Genomic DNA, 22,423 nt, shown 5'->3' with positions numbered 1-22,423 from the left:
TTCAGATACAGTACTGTAGTGCGTCTGGCTTCTCAGAAACTAAATTGGAGGTTATGGATCTTTGAGGAATTCAAAAAGGTTCTGATTCAATAAATGAATTCTATACTGGGTTCAGATTGGATTAAAAGCTATCTAACCCCAATTGTACATTACTAATCTCAAACAGGTCTGAAATTACATCTTGGCTAGGAGAAGATCAACAGGTAAAAACTGTGTCTGTGAACTGCAGCATCATATTATCAGTAGTGATCTGTATGTCTGCTGTCTGAAGTTCTTGTAATTTGAGTTTAGCATAACTACTGTATGTCCAACACCAGCTATCGAATTACATGTTTTGTTTACATGTGATGGAATCTGTAGGGTTTGTGCTCAAAGCACAGAGGGCATATTTCTTTTGTTCAGTTATAGTTTGTAGTGGCATAACTATGATTGCTAAATCATTGCAGGTGTCAGGCATGCTGCTTGACTGAAAGCCAATAGTTCAATTAGCTATAGCACTTAGGATATTAATCAGCCCACTTCTTATCAGCAGGGTTGTCTACCATCTTTCCAGGACTGCACTCCTGTGTCAGCAGAGCAGAGCAAGGACGCTTCAAGAGCAGCAGCCGAGCCATGTAGGTGATGCAGAGGGAGTGAAATTAGGAATTGTGATTGCTGCCAGTGGCGTAACCACTTCAGTTATAATATTTGTCAGCAACAGCATGTGCAACTATTGCAACAGCACAAGCCATCAACCTGGTCATATTAAAAACCAGTCGAAAAGTGGAGCTGTTAGAAAACTGGCCTATAACTACACATTTACCTGAAGCACCACAGACTGGAAATCTGATACCAGGACTGTATGAAAACCCTGAAAAGAGAAGAAAAAGAAAAAAAGACCCATCTGACCATCTGATCTTAATGTGTTTTCTCTCCTCTGTCTAAACTGTTTATCTCACAGGACTTCACCGCTCCAATTACACTCCCATTACACCAACTGCTGGGCCATTTTCATGTAAATACACAGGTCTTGCTGAAAAACATGGGATATCGTAAACTGTTTTCCCCCATTATGTTGATTGCTTACCTGAACACTACCTTAGCCTCTACGGTAGCTCGCCCCTGCAGATGTAGCCTGTGACAGTTTACACCCTCCCCATGTCAAGAGATGAGTTAGCAGTGACAAGATGTGCAGAGAACAGGGAGTAATTTATTCCAAATTGGGAGAAAATGGGGAAAGAAAGAGTTATGGATTGAGTCCTTGTTTCTCTGATGTGGAAGGCACATCAGAAAAACATTTACACGCATGGTTAAGCCAAATAATAAAAGCTTCTCATATTTTCAAATACAAACTCATTCCATGTTTATCAGTTGATGATGATGCTAACCAACCACCAATAACATTTGTGGTGGGTCTCTTAGGTCTGGAGGGATCACAAGCCCATTTCAGCCCTTTATAATAAGATAGCTGAGCAGAGTGTTTACTAGATCTGTTCTACACATAACAGTGATTTTTATACTGTTTTTCAATTACACTGTCTGGTGGCAAAAATCACACACCACAGCACAGTCCTGCTTGTGTCTCTCTCACTTTTCCTGAACGTGGACCATACTTATTACTTAATGCTGCAAGTTGAACACCGAAACCTTTATTTCTCCAGCACCAACACTTTGCAGCAGTATTTTATGTTGTGATTGAGCATGACCATAAGGTAGGCAGGGAGCTGTAAATGCATGGCTTTTCCATTATAGATAAGAGCAACAGAGAGACAGAGAGAAGCAGCATAGTGCATGTCCTTGATTTAGCGGCATTGATCCCTATCTGCTCTCTAGCCTCTTTCATTTCCAATGTGTGAAAGTGTGTGTGTGTGTGTGTGTATGTTGGGGGGTGGGGGCCCTATGGCTATGCAGAGCTCAGGCAGAGATAAGGTTATCAGAACACACCTAACTGATATGATTGGCAAGGTGACAGGAGGCCACTGTGAACCCTGAAGGGTTGACTTACCACACACAGACACACACGCACGCACACACACGCACGCACACACACACACACACACACACACACACACACACACACACACACACACACACACACACACACACACACACACACACACACACACACACACACACACAGAGACACACACACAGACACACACACAGACACACACACACACACACACAAACACAGACTGACCTTAAAATAAGTTTAATCTTTTGTTTATCCCCGTCACAAATGGAGGCAATATCTGCATGAAACACCACAGAGACGTCAAACAGCCATCACAGACTTCAAAAGATGCTTATTATTTTCAGCTAGTGAGCTATCGCTTTTGATAACAACACTCCCAAGAGAGACAGAGACAGAAAAGGGGGTGGTGGTGGAGAGTAAAGGAAACACAGAAAGAAAGAGAAAGAAAGAGTGAAAGAGAAAGAAGGATAAAAACAAGGGTTGGAAAGGCGGGGGTGCCTATGCCTCTCTGAGATTACTGTAGCAAAACCCGAGTAGTGAAAAAAGCTGTGCAGACAGACAGTGCCACAGAGAGATGGATCTGTAAAGCAACACTGGGATGAGAGATACAGGGAAAGCAACAAGATGGAGGAAGGGATGTGGAGAGACAGATAGGAAGAAGAGAGAGAGCGAGGGAGGGAGAGATGGATGGGCCCTAGATACTTGATTGACTCAAAGACTAATGGGCGCACACTACCACAGGCAGCCCGAAAATAGTACGCAGTAGTAGACAGAGAGTGAGGCAATGGACACTCACGCAAACACAACGCTCACTCCCCATCGAGTTTCCTGCTGCATGCTCCTCAAGTTGAATTGAAAGCACTGTAGAACAGAAGGTGAATATTTTGTGTTTTCAGCAGAGGTAGAAGAGAAGAGAAGAGAAGAGAAGAGAAGAGAAGAGAAGAGAAGAGAAGACACTAACATTTTGTCAACTGATGTAAAGCTGTCAGACTACATTTTGAGACAGTTTCACACACACACACACACACGCATGCACAAACATACACGCACAGTATAAATGTCAGCTGAAAAAACTGAAATGAAATAAGCACATTTTACTATTCTTACTAAATCGCCACCATATTTCCTCTGCCTTTATTTCCTATCTCTATCTAAATCGTATTTCCACCCCCTTTATCCCTGCTGTGGTCTCCACTGCTGGTAAAACACATCGCTGATAAATGTCCCCACATATTCATCCCTTCACTTTATCAGCATGCAGAGGAAAAATGAGCTACGCAGGACCGGGAGGAAAGGTGGCAGAGAAGAAGAAGAGGAAAGAACTGGAGGGAAATGAGGGATATGAGTGAAAGATGATCGGAAATCTGTATGGAGCAAGGGATGAGGGAAGAGGAGAAAAGCAAATGCATATGAGGACGGCAAACGGCAGGAAGGCGAGTGAGCGAGGGATGAGTACAAGCAGCTGAAAGGATGGTGATGAGATAGATACATAAAGCAAGAGAGGGACGCGTGATACAGTGAGGGCAATGAGATGAAGGAAAAGATGGAGGGAGAAGGACAGATTAGTAACAAGAGGGACAGAGTAAGGCAGGGTGGAGGGAGAGATGGATTGGTCCTACTTGAGCAGACCCGGAGGAATGGATGAATTTGTGTGATGCATGATGGGAGCCAGTCCAATAAGACAACCAATCACAGACTTTGGTCTAAATGGGATAACCAATCATGGGCTTTGGCCACCATCATCATTCCCCATTTCAGATAAGCCCCAGCACACTGTGTCCATCTTTTATCCCACAGAAAGCCGCAAGCTGTCCTGTGCGTGTGTTTTCATAATGTGTTTATTGGACTGTGTGTGTGTGTGTGTGTGCGCATGTGCCTATGGCTGTATTCTGATACCAATAAGTCTATCTTACATATCCATATATGTGAGACTCCTGGTGTGGCAGTGTATCTCCTCTATTGCTCAGTTATTGCTACACAGAGAAGCGCTGAACAGGCAAAACATAGCAGCAGATTGTTCAACTTAAGTTTGCATTGTGCTGGATAATGCAACTGCAATCTTAAGCCCTGAAGTACCCTGAAGAGATATTGTTCCTTGATGCACACACTGAAAGAAAACAGTCCATCTCAACAGCCAATTTAACTACAGTGTTGAGTCTTTAAGCCTTTTCAGGTGAGAAAAATCTAAGAGAAGGGTTGAGATGTTTCTCTTGTACTGAATATAGGGCAGTTTAACTTAAAAACAAAGGTCGGTGTCTTGAATAAGATAATGGCACTTAGTTTTTTACAATTTGTTACAAATCTCTCAATAAAGAGTTCACTTTTCTTTCTCTGAACTCTTCACTCATTCAGCACAACAGAGGACTAAATGTGGACTAAACCGTGAATGAGTTTTTGTTGCTTTGGAAAAAAAATGCAAGACCAAGATGGATCAGGCTCCCAGTTATTTTGTAAGAGAAGACATAAGGTTCGATGTGGCTTAGAACTTGTGTATGCAGAGGAAAGGATTGACTATCACTGTTGTATTTCTATATCCGCAGCTATCCTTTACATGCAATATATTTATAAGAACCAGATATTTTCTAATACGAGTGCTTAATGATTCAAAAGATTTTCATGTCCATCCGCGCCCTGGAAGTGTGCCAACCAATAGTCACCTTCTGTTCAGGGGTTGGTCTGCTCTAACTGCATCATCCCAAAGCAAGCTGTGTATGTTCCCACTTTATCCTCACCGCAGGGCATAGCTGCGCTGAGCCGTGCTCCTGTGGTCCTGCTTGGTAGCAGGGCCGACCACGGCCAGCCAGCGACGGTCTCATCCCCTCAGCTGTGTCTCTAGAGGCTCAACGCATGTCTGTCTGTGCTGGAGACGAAAAAAGAAAGCGCTGTTTTTAAAAGTCTGTCTGTGTTTAGCTCTAACTTCTACCTGAATCTGGTTTGGAGTTTAGTTTCACTTTCAGAAATCATAGTTTGTACTTTCAGATATCAGCCTCACTGTTTATTGGTCGCTTTCAGCAATATCAGAGCAGCATTAAGTTACTGCTTATGCAAACCAAACCTTTCGTGCTCTTGCTGCTTCACACTGAAAGACTGTCACCAAGTTATCAGATCATCATTAGCGGTGCTATTCTTCGATAGAAACAGCTCTAATCAACCAGATACGGACATATTCAGCAATATTTGGTCGGCAGAAACAGAAAGAGAGAGCGGTGGTTTGGAGCACATTTCCAATGACTCACCAACAGCTTTACCTTGGTCTGTGGTGCAAGGGAAAAACACTTGCATCATGGCAGCACAGCTCAGCTCAGCTCGCAGACATGGCTCGGTGAAACTAAGCTCCCTGTTATGGAAGAATCCTAACCCTATGCAGAAAATGAATTGGACTATCAATTGATCTGAATATTATAAAAATTGTGATATGGTCAAGGACAATATTCAAGTCACAGATGCTGCAATTTTATGATCACAGTAAAATGTGTCACAACATACTGCAAATTATGCATTGTGGTGCTACAGAGACGCCTCCGCCTACGAATCATATTTTCCAGATGTAAGGGAACATGCTTGTTTGGTCCAACCCCAGCAAAATCATATCATCATCATTGTTATGTTTATTTCAGTGATAATTAAATGCCAGCAACTGAAATTGTGACTCATATCGCAATATCTGCCAAAATAATCGCAATATCATTCTTATTATTATACTGAAATGATTCCTCCCACTTAACAACTCTTTGGGTACAAATACTCACCAATTTAATAATCACATACAAGTGAGATCTGGTTTGAAGGAAAAGAAGCAGCCAGAAAGCTTGGCCGAACTTATTAATAAGAAAAAATAAAGGCAGACAGTAAAAATTACTGCAACTTTCTGCTGTAAACATTAATCACAGTTCAAAGACTCAAATCCTGGTGTAGCTCTGACCTGCTGTAGTTTTTACAAGCAAAGACAGATTATTGCCACCATTTCAGAAGTACTTCCTTCTTTTATCTCCAAATAAAGTGGTGGAGATAATTTGGCCAAAATCTTTACCACCAAACATTACCCAGCTGTCATCTTACCATTTGTGTTTTTCCCTATTTTTATAGCAATGTCATGGCAGCAATTAAGTTGGTGATATGATTTTTATCCGGTAGAAATACTGGCAAAACTATGAAAATAATGTACCCTTTGAGTGTCTTTTAAGGCAGCAGAATTATCCCACTGCACTTTCGTGTCTTTTTACCTTACTTTAAGAATTCATGACTAATTATGATCATGCAATATTGAATTACTCTTTACATTTCTTGGTTGCACACACATTCAAACAAAAATATAAGGATGTCAGGTTGGTCTGAGGGAGATTTAAAATTAAAATGAGCATAAAATAATTATCAAAACAACCTGTCACTTTTCACACCCAAAACTGCAGTTTCAAAATGTGCTTGGCAGCAACAGTGTGTGGTTGTGTGTGTGTGTGTGTGTGTGTGTGTGTGTGTGTGTGTGTGTGTGTGTGTGTGTGTGTGTGGGCGGGGCTTTGGGGACTTGTTTTCCTCATGGGGACAAAAAGCGAGTTCACATAACATAAATCATTAAATTTGAAGGTGAAGACATGTTTTAAAGTTTGTATGTGAGTATGTAAAGTCATGGAGACACACCTGTGTGTGTGTGTGTGTGTGTGTGTGTGTGTGTGAGACAGAGAGTGAGAGAAAAAGAGAGAGAGAGAGAGACATTATGTGACAGTGTTTATGGGGAGGTGTGAAGGTCAAACCATCGGGATGTGCTGTAATTGTGGGAGACGTTTTAATTAAAGCGTTTTGAGAAGGTTTTCAAGGGGTTACAACCTGCGGGGTGTAGACTGATCCTACTGTCAAAGAAATTCACACAGACTGACATGCGTGAGTGTTTGTGTGTGGCTCTGCTTGAGTACCTATCAAACAGTGGACCTACCAGTTTTAAAACACTCACCAACAGTAGGGAAACACACAGTGCAGGACCAATGCACCAATGAAATGCCCCTCCTGATGTCCCACACCTTCTGCAGCCGGATTGGTTTTGATGCCCTGGGCACTAACAACAGCAGGATTCAAGCATCGCACCACTGGAGCGTTACAGCTGCAAACAAACCCAGTAAGTCACCAAGTCCCCTCCACATTGGCAGCCTCTCTCAGTCTTCACTTTGAGTGTTGGACTTCAAAGTTTACTGAGCCTCATAAGGACTGAACTCACAACTTCGTAGCTTCCAAGCAGTCCTCTACCACAATGAGCGATAAGGTCAGACAGCTGATCTTCATTTCCTCAAGCCTTTGAATGTTTACTTTGGGACTTCACTTCAGCCTGAGGATCAAATCCAACACTCCAGAATTGTCATCTTACTCCCTGAGATACTTGAAAAGAGAAACTTGAGCTCTATTTCTTAGAGTTTAGACTCTCTCATTTGGATATTGGACTACAATTCCCAAGCTGCCAAAAAGACCTTCAACTGCTCGAGGTATCATACCAGCAACGTTCTCTCTATTTGTTACAGCCGTTGTGTCTTTCCTCTGGGTGAGGGACTCAAAGTACAAGTTGTTTGAGGGTAAAACCCACAAACTCAATACTTCTAAGTGATCCTGGTACTCCATTGTCTTTCCACCTGGCCACCATGACCTGCCAAAGGTGGTTGCAACTTTTTCTTTGAACAGCACCCAAAGGAAAGAGGCAAAAGCTCTTATAAAAACATTGAAACAGTAGACTAGAGTGCTGATAGAGTGCAACACAATGATTATTTTTAAGGAAGATATTTAAATGTTAAAAACAGTATAGTTAAATTATCCTTTTTATGGCCAGAAGACATCAACAAAACCTTGGCATGTATTCATGTCCCAGTCTGTGTTCACCACAGGGTATGGAGGTCCCATCTTTGATAGGTACACATCGGCCAGAGAAGTTTAATAGAAACCTACTAAAAGCTGTTTTGCCGTTATGTTATGAGAGAATACCTTTAATAAAATTTTTGTTTTTTTGTTTTCTTTCAAAATGACTAGAAATACCAGTTCACACTTGATCAGGGTAGTCCAAAACTCCACTATTGGTAAGACAGGAATGTATGTGTGTGTGTGTGTGTGTGTGTATGTGTGTGTGTGTGTGTGTGTGTGTGTGTGTGTGTGTGTGTGTGTGTGTGTGTGTGCGTATGTGTGTGTGTGTGCGTATGTGTGTGTGTCATGTCTGTGTGTGCTCACGCGTATCAACATAGAGAGACAGACAGCTCGAGTCCCCTGGCTCTGTTGTGACAAGCTTGTTTGAAATTGTCCAAAATAGATTTTTTGGCTCTCTATCTCCTAATTGCTTTTTTTCTCCAGTATATTTTCCTGCTCTGCCTCCCTTCCACCACGACCTCCTCCCTGCTTCTATAACACAGCATGCTTGGTTTCCAGAAGACGAATTGCCTCTCATTTTAAGTCAGGTAAACAGTTTGGTGAGGTTTGTTGTGCTATTTATAAGCCAGCAGAGAGCTGTGGTATAAAGTCGTTTCAGAGAGAACTCAGTTTCCACAACTTGACTTCACAGTGAGCTAATACTCCAGCTTTGGCTTTAACTCAAAAAACCTGCAAACAAGTGTTTCCTAAAAATCTATTAAAAATATAGCAAAACCTGAATCATTCTATCCTTATATGGATGTCAATACTTTTGAAAGGAAAACAAGACTAAGAGTCTCCAGCCATGCCATGCACAGCAGTGATTTGAGCTTAATGCTAACGTCAGCTAACATGCCGACAGTGACAAACCAAATATGGTGATGTTTAGCAGGTATAATGTTTGCCACGTTCCCCATCTTAATTTAGTGTGCTAGCATCCTAAAATGTGCTAATGTTGTTAGTTTTACATGTTTTGGTCATAAATCAAAGAGATGTTGATGGACGATGGTGCAAGATGAAACTGAGGGTGACATGAATGTGTGTAGAAAGTTTCACAGCAATAGATTCCAACAGTCGTTGACATATTTCAACTTTTGCCTCCGGATACAGACTCTGATACCACACTCAGGGTAACTGCTGAAGTATTTTTCCATAATTTAAAATCGGTACTGCTTTGAAGTCATTGTAATCATTTTCATGCTAGGTGACACAAGGCCAGGTGGTGTTGTGGCACTAAGTTCAATGGCCAACTGTGAGTGAGGGTTAGTAACTGATTACAAAAACACTATTTTATGATGACATTGACAAAGAAACTGTATTTACCATGGACCAGTCGAATCATGGCTGATACATGTGCTGCTTAATGAGGTCAGTAACGGAGCAACCCGATAACTGAAAGGTTAGGGTCCATACCAAACGCCCTGGGGAGCAAGTCCTCAGTTAGACTCCCAGTCTGTCTCTACCGTTCATCAAATAAAGGCACAAAATTACAGAAAAAATAATTGAAAAAACAATAAACTAAAATAAGGTCAGTGTCAGTCCCGATCCAGTGTATTGGATAGGTGCATAGCTAACCAACCAGCCAACATTGAGACCCAAACCGCTGGCATGGCTGAAAAAGCAATGTGTGCTTTATTTCTTTATAGCACCAGTCATTTTACAAGATAATTAGTCAACTTTTACATTTTTTTTATGTCTGACTGGTGTTATTTTACGAATGCAAACTCTGTACTACATCTCTGTATCTGTTCACTGTGTAAATGATGTACAGCAGTGATGCAGTTATGCATTACAGTTCACTCTTGCTTTCATATGTGTCTGCCATCTGGATCACTGGAGGCCAGGACTGAGGTTAGCTGCAAATGGAGCCCTTATCACACTGTCCCCAGCATTACAGCAATCACTCACTGGTCATGGCATTAGTGTGTTTCAATGTGTGTGTGTGTGTGTGTTTGGGCGTTAGTATTCTGCAGTGTGTGTTTGTGTGTATGAGTCGGTGCCCGTGGTGCAGCTTTGTTCTTGCCTTGTGTCCTCGTAATGTGCTGCAGTATTGATTCCTGATGGCCAGAGGCTGGCTGCCTATCGATCCATAAACATGTTGAGATGACTTATGGTGTGTGTTTGTGTGTGTGTGTGACACATAAACTGTACGACTGTACCTGGATGATGGGATGATTGATGGGCTGGACAGGCTCCGTGAAATACCAGTGTAATTTTACTCACATAAAATCATGAAATAGTGCGGCCATGTACAAACAAGCTCAACAGCACACCAGGGAAATAAAAGCTTTGACCATTTAGCCAAAACAGAGTATCTCATTAAGAGCATCAGTCAAAAGCCTGGGAGAGGAGACCATCTTCATTCCAGATAGTGCTAGCCTAAGCACTTAGCTGGACAGATTCCTTTCCACCACATCTGAAGGCCACAAAGATGAATCTAAACAACTGAGCCGTATAGACACAAAAGAAGTGTGTGTGCATGTGCGTGTGTGTGTGTGTGTGTGTGTGTGTGTGTGTGTGTGTAATGTGTTTTCTGTATGTTGTCAAGCTTGTGACTATGCCCTTGGTAAAGATGAGATATAGAGAAAATGTATGTTTTATTACTTTAAAGAAGCTATATGTAAGAATGTGAAGCAATTTACATGTGCTAATTGCTTTTTTTTTTTAAATTGCCAATCTGTGAACAGATTGCAATGTGTGTTTCTCAGTTGCCTGTAATGCGGACTGATTTCTATATAAAGGACTCTGGATGAATTTTCCAGAAAGGATTATGCTCATTCCTGAGTGCCATGCCTCCCCTGCAGCACCAACAGTGAGCAACACAAGCTAACGTTTGTATAAAGTCAAATGTCAATAAATGACAAGCTCCCTGTACAACACAGAATCCAAAACAAACTCCATGTAAGCATAAAACACAAAAAAAAGTTTTATCTAGTGGAGCCCCTCAAGCCAAACGCGAAATGTTAGTGATATTGGAGGAAAACTAGGATCAACATCAGCGGGGCTTTTGATTCAAGGACCTCATAACAAAACATCACCTTCCAACTAAAGTCTCGCTATGACTCCACAGTTTGTTTTAGTGCTGGGCTAGTATACTTTTAATAACAGCGTGACTTTAGTTACCCCATCTATTAACCTGATGTCAGTCAATCACGTTCACTCTCGCATATGTCACATTACTGTTTTGGCCGAGGATGCATGCTCATGCATACTTGTGGAGTGTGAGCGCAAGCAACAGGAAGCTGAGTGCAGTTCACTAATAATAACACAGCAGTGATTGCACCGCTGCTATTACGAGCGCAGCCGCGCACACGATCATTAACATCAACGGGCTACTAATGATTTTCACTCGTACACTGTGTGAGCACAACAACACCCAACGTTAGCTTGGAATTGTTTTGAGTCATCCACTAATGCATCCAATCCTCCAAGACCCTCTCCTCATTCTTCAAAGGACATCTACATAAAAGGTAAGATTAGTGTAGCGTAGCTCTTTTAATAAGGAATAAGGCAGTGCATAACAAGCAAGCGGCAGAAAAGTGACGGTGAAGCAGTGAATGCAAGCGGAGCAGGGGAAATGGTTAGCAGTAAGTTGTCAATAAGGCAGTAAATGTACAGTACGAGCTGCAGTGTCTCACGTAATAAATGCTGCAGCCTCTCAAGACCAAGGAAAGTCGTATGTTGTTTCCCCAACTGCTGGAAAAGTGAAGGGGGTTAGCCCTAGCAAACATCTCCCCAAGAAAGGCTGATGTTCACAGTACGTTTTTTGGCTTCTATGTAACATTAGCTACATTCATAGGAAGTCACATTAATTAGCTGCTTGTCATTACTACCTGTGTGTCCAGTGTTAAGATCCTCTTATACAGCATAGCTAGTGCACTCCACAGGGTAAAGCAAGCTACTGGGCTCAGCTGCAATGCGTACCTCACTTACTTGTCTAGTAAGTGAACATCAGGGACAAGCTTAAGCTAAACTCTAATCCGTCCTGTATACATACATCTTGATTTCAGTTTTCAGATGACTCTATTAAACTGGTTGGTTAGGAAGAGAGAGGAGGATGGTCGCTGTGTAGTGGCATTTCATGTTTTGATGTTAATTTGTACAGATAAATATCAAAAGCTGTAATTTAAGACATAAAAAAGGAAAGAAAAAAAATCATAATCGTAATGATTTCTAAGGTCATTTCATTTGAAGCTATTCTGACTTGCATGAATACAGGCCGGTGTCGCGTCCTCATGGACACCGGCACAACAGCACCACTGCTGAAAAGAAAACACAGGTTTTCTGAATGTCACATATAGAACTGTTACAGGAGAAAATGTCTGCAAAGGGACTGGATTGCTCAAGTCCACATTCACTCAAAGCAAAGCTGAATTAGAAAAAATACACTGAAAATAAGTACATGTGTACAATAGTGGAAATTGACACCAAGCCAAAATGTATGATAGAATTGTGATGTGTCAAAGAACTCTTACCTTAATTTTACTGCTTTCACTGTGAAACATTTGTGACAAGAAATTAATACTGAGGACACTGTTACATATGAAACCAAGTTCTGTCTTTCAGGAAATTGCTAAAAGGGAACAAATAAATGTTTGAAAATGCCAATTTTCACCTTTAAATTAGGAACTGAGGAAAGTAAAATGACTGGAGCTGTAATTAACCTGTTTCGAAGAGGATATGAGCAAATTGCCTTCGCACAGTAAGTAGGACAGTTCATGAGTTAAACCACTTTTCCAAGGATCAAAGCTGCAGACTTGCTGCAGATAGTTAGGTCACCATGTCTCAAATGAGCATGTAAAGTTTGCTTAACAACATTTGAACTTGGGTTGTATGGTAGGATGACACATACTGTAAATAGAGGCTGGTTCAAAAACAGAAAGAAGACGGTCATCAAGCAAAGAACCTAATCCCTGCAGTGAAATACTGGGGGATATTTAATATTGTAGAACTGTATTGCTTTACAGGGAACTGATGAAGTTGTTAGTGAGTAAAACTGTGTCAAGCTTCATTCCTCTATTCTTTTCTTGTTTACTTCTTTTTTTTATTCTTCCAGGTATACAATACAACAATACACAGCAGATCCAACCCTGCAAAGAAATGATCTACTGGCTGCAGAAATATTCTGTGTAATGATCCCAGTTCCCTGACCTAGCTCCTTCAAAAGGTGTGATAAACCCTTGAGTCAAAAATCAAATAGAAAAGTAATCATAATGCACAAATGGTCTAAGATGGCAAATGTGCATTATATTAGCACAAATCAGTCACCACTACAACTTTGGTTAATCTTTTTAGATGGAAGAGCACAGTACTTTCCCCTAAAAACAGCATTCCTCTTAGACCTGACCATTTTTACAGCAATTTTGAGTTTGTGTGTGTGTGTGTGTGTGTGTGTGTGTGTGTGTGTGTGCGTGCGTGTGTGTGTGCATGTGGTGTGTGTGTGTGTGCCCCCACATGTGCATGACTGTGTTTGGCTGTGTTTACCTGTTCGAGCCGTAGGTGGTAGGTACATATTTAAAGAGCTCCTCACAGGAGGGAGTATTGATGTGGGGAGAGATATGATCGTAGTCTGAGAAGCTCTCACAGTACGACGTCATTACAGCAACTGCTCTGAGTGCATGCTGTTTATGTGCTTATTATTGCATGCATTTAAGCGTGAGTGCGTGTGTGCATGTGTCTGTGTGTGTATTGTAGTCATCTGTGTGTTTGTGTGTCATACCAAGGGAAATTATGCTGATTGCCTCAATGAAGGAGGCATAAATCATATCCTCCACTGTAATCATCTGCAGCAGTTTGTTTGCAATAAATCTTCTTATCACAACTCTGCTAGGTATCTTACAAATCAGACTGTTTCACCTGTTCGACTTGAAGTGGGACTACACATAATACATCTCAGCTCAAACAGTGATATTTCATACCTAAATAATCATCTTTTGTGGTTGACGTAGTGTGTAGATACTACATGTCTGTGGCCGTGGGGCCATCTTCAGCTCTGAGGGGAAAAAAAATCAATATTAAAGTGTTGGGTCTGAGCTCTATTAGTAACTGGAAATCATTATTACTCGGCCTCACACGGGGGCATCATTAGTACTCGGCCTCACCCGGGCGGCACCATTATGTTAACAGTACTCTACCTCATGAGCTGGACACCAAATATGTTAGATTTCGGTTGTTTATCAATTTATTGGCTACCACAAATTAAGAAAATATTAATATTAAAAATATTAATATTAAAGAATAACTTTAAAATGAATTAAAGTTCACGGGGCACCAGCCTAAACTAATAGGCAAAATAGCCAATATGCTTTTAGTCTCAATTTATTACAATTATTCTGGAACTCTGATTAATCATTAGCTTACTAACTATAACCAAATTACCAAATCAATAGTAAGTTACAGTTGAAGGATTGGAATTCTACCGAGTAGAGGTTGGCAATATTCACGCTTGTGCAACATTAAACACACCAGTAGTTATACTTAAAAAGGCATTTATTTACAATGGAGCAGAGTAAAGTACAATGTCTAATCTAGCATATACAGGTGTGTGTGTGTGTGTGTGTGTGTGTGTGTGTGTGTGTGTGTGTGTGTGTGTGTGTGTGTGTGTATGTGTGTGTGTGTCTGTGGGGACACAGACAAAGGCAAGATGGCCGACTCAAAGTGGTCACTGTGACCACATGACCTGAACAAAGAAGACTACAAAGATGGCGGTAAACAAAGAAACTACTAAAATGGCCGCTGAGACCACCTAGTGTGTGTGAGAGGGGAGGTGTGAGTTTCTTTGTTAGCCTAGCTCATGTAATCTAAAGGTACCAGGTTAGAGGGGAAGGTTAGCTTCATGCAGGTTCTAGGACTGAGACGTACTGCTATGTGTGTGAACATACGAGTACTCGATTAACTGTATGACTGACCACAACCTAAGCAAACATTACAACAACAAGACATCAATCAACAAGTACATTAACAAGTTAAGGCTTCTGCTGATTAGCTATGCTGTGCTGTGCTATGCTGTGCTGGGAGAGGTTAGGCCCAGTCCGTTAACGTTACCCGATCCTTGGAACAAGCAAAAAGGTCCTTTCCAGTGGTTTGTAAAATCCAGTGAGTTGGGGGGTTTCCTGGTGGAATAAAGTCCTGTCTGGCTGTGTTGCTTGCTGGTATCTCCTTTGTTCTCCTCACAGAGTTAGCTGTTCCATGCTAACTCTGCTACGACTCCTGTTGCTTGGAAAATCAGCTGGCCTTGTGTTGTAGCCGCTGATTCTGAAGAGGATTTGGTTCACTCACAGTTAATCCGAAGCAGGTCGCTGTTGTGGAGGAGAAGAGTGTTTGCAGGCTGCTGGTTGCAGGCCGGCGAGAGAGCTAGTTTCTCAGGTAGCAGAGCTGACCTGGGCTGGGGCCTTGTTGCCCTTTGAAGAACCGAGAGGAGAGGGCTGGAGCTGCTCTCCAGAGCAAGCCAAGAAGGGAAGAGAGAGAGAAGGGGTCTAGAAGACTGGTTTTGTTTGTGACACCTTAGGGGGTCACATGTCACACGCTGGCCCACACTGGCTGGCCAGTGGGGTCCATGGGGGGGAAGGGTCATCCCCAGGTGTGAACCGTGAGGAACTGTGGGGTGTGAATTCCTTTGTCCAGTGGAGCAAAGAAACATTTGGTCTATTGAATGACTGAGTCCCAACAGTCCCCCCTTTGTTGTCAGGATGCCACCTGACGTGTCATCCTGAGAGCATAATGTATAGTCCATTTGTCAGTTCATTCAACGGGTAACATCCGGGCATTTGTCAGCACTATCTATCTTGGATAAGCAAGAACAATCAGGTTACAAAGCAGAGTTCAGATAATAACCACAATGATCGAATAGTGTAAAACAACTAACATGTTTCCTAGTTACTCATGGTGTTAGTGAGGACAGGAAAGTCAGTGATGTTAGTTTGTTAAGGTGAGATATAGAGGGTGGCACCTAGAATGACAAGATTTGGAGTGTCTGGGTGAGTGTGCCATGTATATGCAGTGTCCTAAACTTGTATCTGATTTGATTCAGAATTTAGTTTGCTGCTGCTGCTGCTGACAAACCCATTGTGTCCATCTGGAAGAGTGTAGGGTACCCTGAGCCTACTTACTGTCAGTACTCAGTGCGGCGAACTCTGGAGCGCCGGTGCTTTAAGTTTTCTTTAACCTGTGGCACAAAGCTGTAGCACTTTGAGTAGCTGAAGGAAGAACATTCAGAGGCATTGTCACTGTCTGAATTAACATGGTCAGAGATGACGTGGTCATTGTCTGATCCATGTGTTGACTGGTCCTGTGTCTGAGCCAGAATTTCTGCGTAAGGCCGTCTCCTGCTCCTATTGTGGGAGTGCCTATCTCTACGCACTTGGTGGGCGTGGCGGTTACGCTCAGCACCCATATGTGGCCTTTTATCACCCCCCTTCGATCTGTTCTGAGGGTGATCTTTTGAGGTTACATGTCTGTGTGATGCTAAGGTGTTTGAGTTGCTAGGCTCAGTTGTTTTCCCCCTTGCCTTGGAATTGACCATGGTTTCCCAAGCCATTTTTGTCATTTTCTTTATTTCCTGCATGGTGGGCTTACCTTGATGCGTCATCAGTGTAACATGAGTGCGTACACAGGGATGGAGGTTTCGTAGGAACAAAGACTTGAAGGTGGAGTTCTGCTCTAAGCCTGGTGTGTTCCTACCCTGAAAATATGCATGCCTCAAACGTTGGTAAAAGTCATTGGGATGTTCATGGCGGGAGTGTTTTATTTGAGAAGCTGCAACCAAAGATTCTATCTCATCCGCAGCAGGAGAGAATTCTTCTGTCAGTGCTTGACAGAGCTCTTTGTAGTCATCTCTGACACTGGGAGGCAGTGATTGCACAAACTTGTGGACTGCTTTTGAGCTGGTCTTCCACACAAGTTTAGTTTTCTCCCTTTGGGTTGCATGGGGCAAATCAATTAAGTTGTGATCTAACTCCCTAAAGTAGTTTTCAATATGTTGATCAGAGCTGTCTGGATCAAAATGTTCAATGTCCTTTGCTAATAACTCAAGCGCTTCGAGGCGGGGGCACTGTGAGGTCCCTACTGATGAAGGCGAGACTATGCTAGCTGGACTAGAGGAAGGAGCTGAACAGCGGTCATCACTCTCATGGAGGTGCAGAGAGGAGGCTGAACAGTCCGGGAAAGTTTTGGTCCTTCTGTTGGAGGGGTGAGCACAGGTGAAAGTGTTATGCATCAGTGGCTGATGGGAACATGAATATCCTCTACCGGATAAACTACCTGTCTCTTCATTGTCAGTTTCAGGAAGATGGGAAGTCAGGTGGGTGTAACCTCTGTCTCTCAGTGGAGGTTGAGGAGCTGACTTCATTTCCCAGGACTTAGGGTCAGTTGGGAATTTGTCCCATCCTCTGAGTGGAGGCGGAGTTAACCTGTCATTAAGGGAAGAGTGTGAAGCAGAGAAACCAGAATCACAAGCACTGACCGATCGTGGTGGAGCAAAGCATTCTGATTTAACCCTTAACAATTCTTCCTTGTGTGAACAGAGGTCTACCTCTGCTGCATGCAGGTCTCCTAAGTAGCGCATGGCTTTCTTGTTAGCTTCCTTAACTTCCTGGAGGAGAAAAGCATTTTGAGCTCTAAGCGATTTTACCTCCTCCTCTAGGGCTGCTTGGCTCTGAAGTGAAATGCTGGTTTGCCTGTGGAAGTTCAACAGTACACATCTTAACAATGGGCCTTTGGATGCAGTCTGAGCATCACCTTTGTCACTGAGTAGCAAGTCTATTTCTTTACTGCACTCACTGGAATTTAACTTGCTGATAAATTCTAGGTAGCCAGGCTTCAGGCTCTGTGCTAGGGAAGAAATAAACTGCTCTACACAGGAGTTCTCCATTGTTGTGTCTGGGAAAGAGGGAGGTTAAACAAGTTTTTCACAAAACAAGAAGGCAATATAGTTGGCTGCGGTGTTGCGCTGGCAGACACCTTGTAGTGTAGTTTGGTAGTACACTAGCCTAACTAAACAATGCAGTGGCCTACACTATGGGGGGTAGCTTCCTGTGGAGGAGGGGCAGCTACACTAGTGGGCATAAAGATTAAGGACAGTAAAGGCAAGTGCAGGTTTACTGTCTGCTTAAGAAATGTTTCAAAAAGCAATGACTGAGATGCAAGGCAGTAACAGTCCAAAGATTATCTCTTCAAGTTGACTCAGGCTGTAATGCAAGGCAGTAACAGCTAGGTGCAGAACTTGGGTTTCACAGGGCTGGTAGCACGCTGTGGCTCTATCTCAGGCTCTATTTCTTACTCAGGCTGAAATGCTTGGCAGTAACAGCCAGGTATAAGCTCTCTGTGTTACACAGGGCTGTCGGCACACAGTGTTTAATGTTAAAGGGAGCAGCAATTCTGACAGCTTTACTAGATAGCATTGAACACGTGGTATTCAAATGCTGGACTGAGGTTCTTACATTTCCTACAGAATAAATTCAACTGGAATTGTTAGCAACAATAGCAGGCTCTTGATACTAAGGCTTAAGTGTTAGCTATTAATAACTGGAGGACGTCTAATATTACTTCAGGTAAAATTAGTAAACCAATTCTCACCACAGTGCACTTGTTTGTAAGTACACCTGGATGTTTACTCCTGTGGTGGACTAAAAATTTTTCAACCTTTGCGGTTTTGGCCAAATTATGAATTTAATATTGCACAATTATGAATATTTGCCAACAGTACTCGGCCTCACACGGGGCACCATTATGTTGGGTCTGAGCTCTATTAGTAACTGGAAATCATTATTACTCGGCCTCACACGGGGGCATCATTAGTACTCGGCCTCACCCGGGCGGCACCATTATGTTAACAGTACTCTACCTCATGAGCTGGACACCAAATATGTTAGATTTCGGTTGTTTATCAATTTATTGGCTATCACAAATTAAGAAAATATTAATATTAAAAATATTAATATTAAAGAATAACTTTAAAATGAATTAAAGTTCACGGGGCACCAGCCTAAACTAATAGGCAAAATAGCCAATATGCTTTTAGTCTCAATTTATTACAATTATTCTGGAACTCTGATTAATCATTAGCTTACTAACTATAACCAAATTACCAAATCAATAGTAAGTTACAGTTGAAGGATTGGAATTCTACCGAGTAGAGGTTGGCAATATTCACGCTTGTGCAACATTAAACACACCAGTAGTTATACTTAAAAAGGCATTTATTTACAATGGAGCAGAGTAAAGTACAATGTCTAATCTAGCATATACAGGTGTGTGTGTGTGTGTGTGTGTGTGTGTGTGTGTGTGTGTGTGTGTGGTGTGTGTGTGTGTGTGTATGTGTGTGTGTGTCTGTGGGGACACAGACAAAGGCAAGATGGCCGACTCAAAGTGGTCACTGTGACCACATGACCTGAACAAAGAAGACTACAAAGATGGCGGTAAACAAAGAAACTACTAAAATGGCCGCTGAGACCACCTAGTGTGTGTGAGAGGGGAGGTGTGAGTTTCTTTGTTAGCCTAGCTCATGTAATCTAAAGGTACCAGGTTAGAGGGGGAAGGTTAGCTTCATGCAGGTTCTAGGACTGAGACGTACTGCTATGTGTGTGAACATACGAGTACTCGATTAACTGTATGACTGACCACAACCTAAGCAAACATTACAACAACAAGACATCAATCAACAAGTACATTAACAAGTTAAGGCTTCTGCTGATTAGCTATGCTGTGCTGTGCTATGCTGTGCTGGAGAGGTTAGGCCCAGTCCGTTAACGTTACCCGATCCTTGGAACAAGCAAAAAGGTCCTTTCCAGTGGTTTGTAAAATCCAGTGAGTTTGGGGGGTTTCCTGGTGGAATAAAGTCCTGTCTGGCTGTGTTGCTTGCTGGTATCTCCTTTGTTCTCCTCACAGAGTTAGCTGTTCCATGCTAACTCTGCTACGACTCCTGTTGCTTGGAAAATCAGCTGGCCTTGTGTTGTAGCCGCTGATTCTGAAGAGGATTTGGTTCACTCACAGTTAATCCGAAGCAGGTCGCTGTTGTGGAGGAGAAGAGTGTTTGCAGGCTGCTGGTTGCAGGCCGGCGAGAGAGCTAGTTTCTCAGGTAGCAGAGCTGACCTGGGCTGGGGCCTTGTTGCCCTTTGAAGAACCGAGAGGAGAGGGCTGGAGCTGCTCTCCAGAGCAAGCCAAGAAGGGAAGAGAGAGAGAAGGGGTCTAGAAGACTGGTTTTGTTTGTGACACCTTAGGGGGTCACATGTCACACGCTGGCCCACACTGGCTGGCCAGTGGGGTCCATGGGGGGGAAGGGTCATCCCCAGGTGTGAACCGTGAGGAACTGTGGGGTGTGAATTCCTTTGTCCAGTGGAGCAAAGAAACATTTGGTCTATTGAATGACTGAGTCCCAACAAAAGTATGAGAATTAATGAATGTTTAAGCATCTGCTTCAAACTCCTATTGATCACACGGTCTTATCAGCAATGCTGGACGTATCCAGGTAGAACAGTGATCCTCACACTCCAGGAAAATCTCCCTAGATATTAACACACAGATGACTGACAGACTGAACATTTGTTCTGTGAATGCCAAGACTGAAGTAGTTTAACATTAGAAACTCACTGTTCCTTTCCCAGTTGCAGGGAGAGTATGGATTGAAACACAAGCTCACATCTTGAAATATTCCAGTTAATGTTTATAATCAACTTCATGGTTCGAATCTTGTACTATGAAACTATTGACTACTGATTACAGAATCGCTCGGTAGCGCACAGGGAAATTAAAACAATGGATGAGCTAGTATAGGCAGAGAGACGACACCAATATGTACAACCTTGAGGACGTGCATGTGTTCGTACTGTCCATACATAAATGCAGACAAAGTAAGGGCATGCACATTCATACATCCCATTCTCGCTGCTTCCTTTTTCTGCTCACCTTTTTACCCTCTCCCTCACTCACCATTCATCTGGGACCCCGAATTGTTCCTAACACATACTGAATATTACACAAACACAGGAGTTTGCCAAAATCTTTTCTTTCTTCTTTCTCTCCCTCCACAAAGAAGGAAAGCACAGATTCATGGGGATTGTAGTTGCCAACGTCACACTGGTTGTGATGCAGACAGTAGATGTAGGAGAATGTTTGCACTTAGGGTGCGTAGGCTCTGTAGAAACGGAGCTAGCTTTACTTGGGGCACACAGACACAGTAAGCAACTGATGCAATTATGGGATCTGACATTTAAACACCCACCCTTGTTTTAACACTCACACATACACACACACTATACGTATGCACTTTCTCTTTAGAACGAAGGATTGACATGTTTGCCCGCAAGAGGGAAAACAAAGAAATGGAGTCTTGCCTCTTCCCACACATGGTCTCTGTATGGATGGCATTTGTGCTTTAGAACAATACAGAGTGGTTCTGAGAGAGCAGATTAGCATGCCTGTGTGTGTGTGTGTGTGTGTGTGTGTGTGTGTGTGTGTGTGTGTGTGTGTGTGTGTGTGTGTGTGTGTGTGTGTGTGTGTTTGGAGCCCATCCATCTCAGTTTCGCTCGTGGTCTGTCTCAGCCAAACTCAGATAGCAAGGCTGGCTGAGGTTAGCAACCAAATCCTTGCTTTAGGCATACAGTGCTTTCCATCAAATTTTAGTGTTATATTAACTTTACAAACTAGTTCATTGAGAATTATAAATCTAAGTTTGCGTCACTTACCAAGTGAATCAGATAGGTCATTTGGAAAATACTATTCATGGAATAAAACATGAAAACTTATTACATTTTGCATCTTCAAGGAGTCACCACAGAAGTAAATCGCCGACATTAGATGAACTTGATACTCTGATACTCTGAGATAGAAATATGACGCCCATATACAAGAGGAACCGGCACTGGCAGATTGGTTCCAGACCTCATTCAACTCAAACGCAGATACTCAACATCCTAATAGCTTCCTTTCCGTCCCACACTGAGGCCTCTGGTTTAAAGGCAGTAAACTTTAATGTTTATTGGCAGTGCAAAAGGTTAGTCTGCAAGTGGGACAGAATCATCTGGACCAAATGACTAAAGAGGTGGGGCTAATTAAACATAATGAGCTGTGATGGCTTGTATATGTACCAGCCGTTTATGCAAGCTACAGACAACCTGCACCTTTATCACAGTTTAGACAGATTAAACCAGATTCACCTTAATTCCAAATGTATTATAAAAGTATATATATATATATATATATATATATAAGTTTTAATTTGTTCCTATATAGTTTCAATCATGTATATAAATACTCATAAAGTAAGTAATGATGTTACACAATACTAAACTCTGTATCAGTATCAGAATATTATTAGAGAAGGAAGTGTTTGATTTGATCTACAGTCAGTGTTTCACCTATCCTACCGTAAAATCATCATTAAACTCTTTGTAGGTCATCTACTCTGTTTTCTATTCTCTTCTATTCTGTGTAAAGTGGAGGAGGGATCACGTGCTGCAAATTCAAGTCATCCCTACTGAAAACCAGTCATAGGAACTGAAACAGACCACTTAGCTTATCAGCATGGCTTCCGATTTTTAGACTCGAATTACAATTTACCCTGAGTCACATCTGGGTATTTGTTTATCTCTTCATTGTCTA

This window comes from Seriola aureovittata, chromosome 9 (assembly GCF_021018895.1).
Source record: "Seriola aureovittata isolate HTS-2021-v1 ecotype China chromosome 9, ASM2101889v1, whole genome shotgun sequence".
NCBI lineage: Eukaryota > Metazoa > Chordata > Actinopteri > Carangiformes > Carangidae > Seriola > Seriola aureovittata.
Note: the sequence above shows the minus strand (reverse complement) of the source record.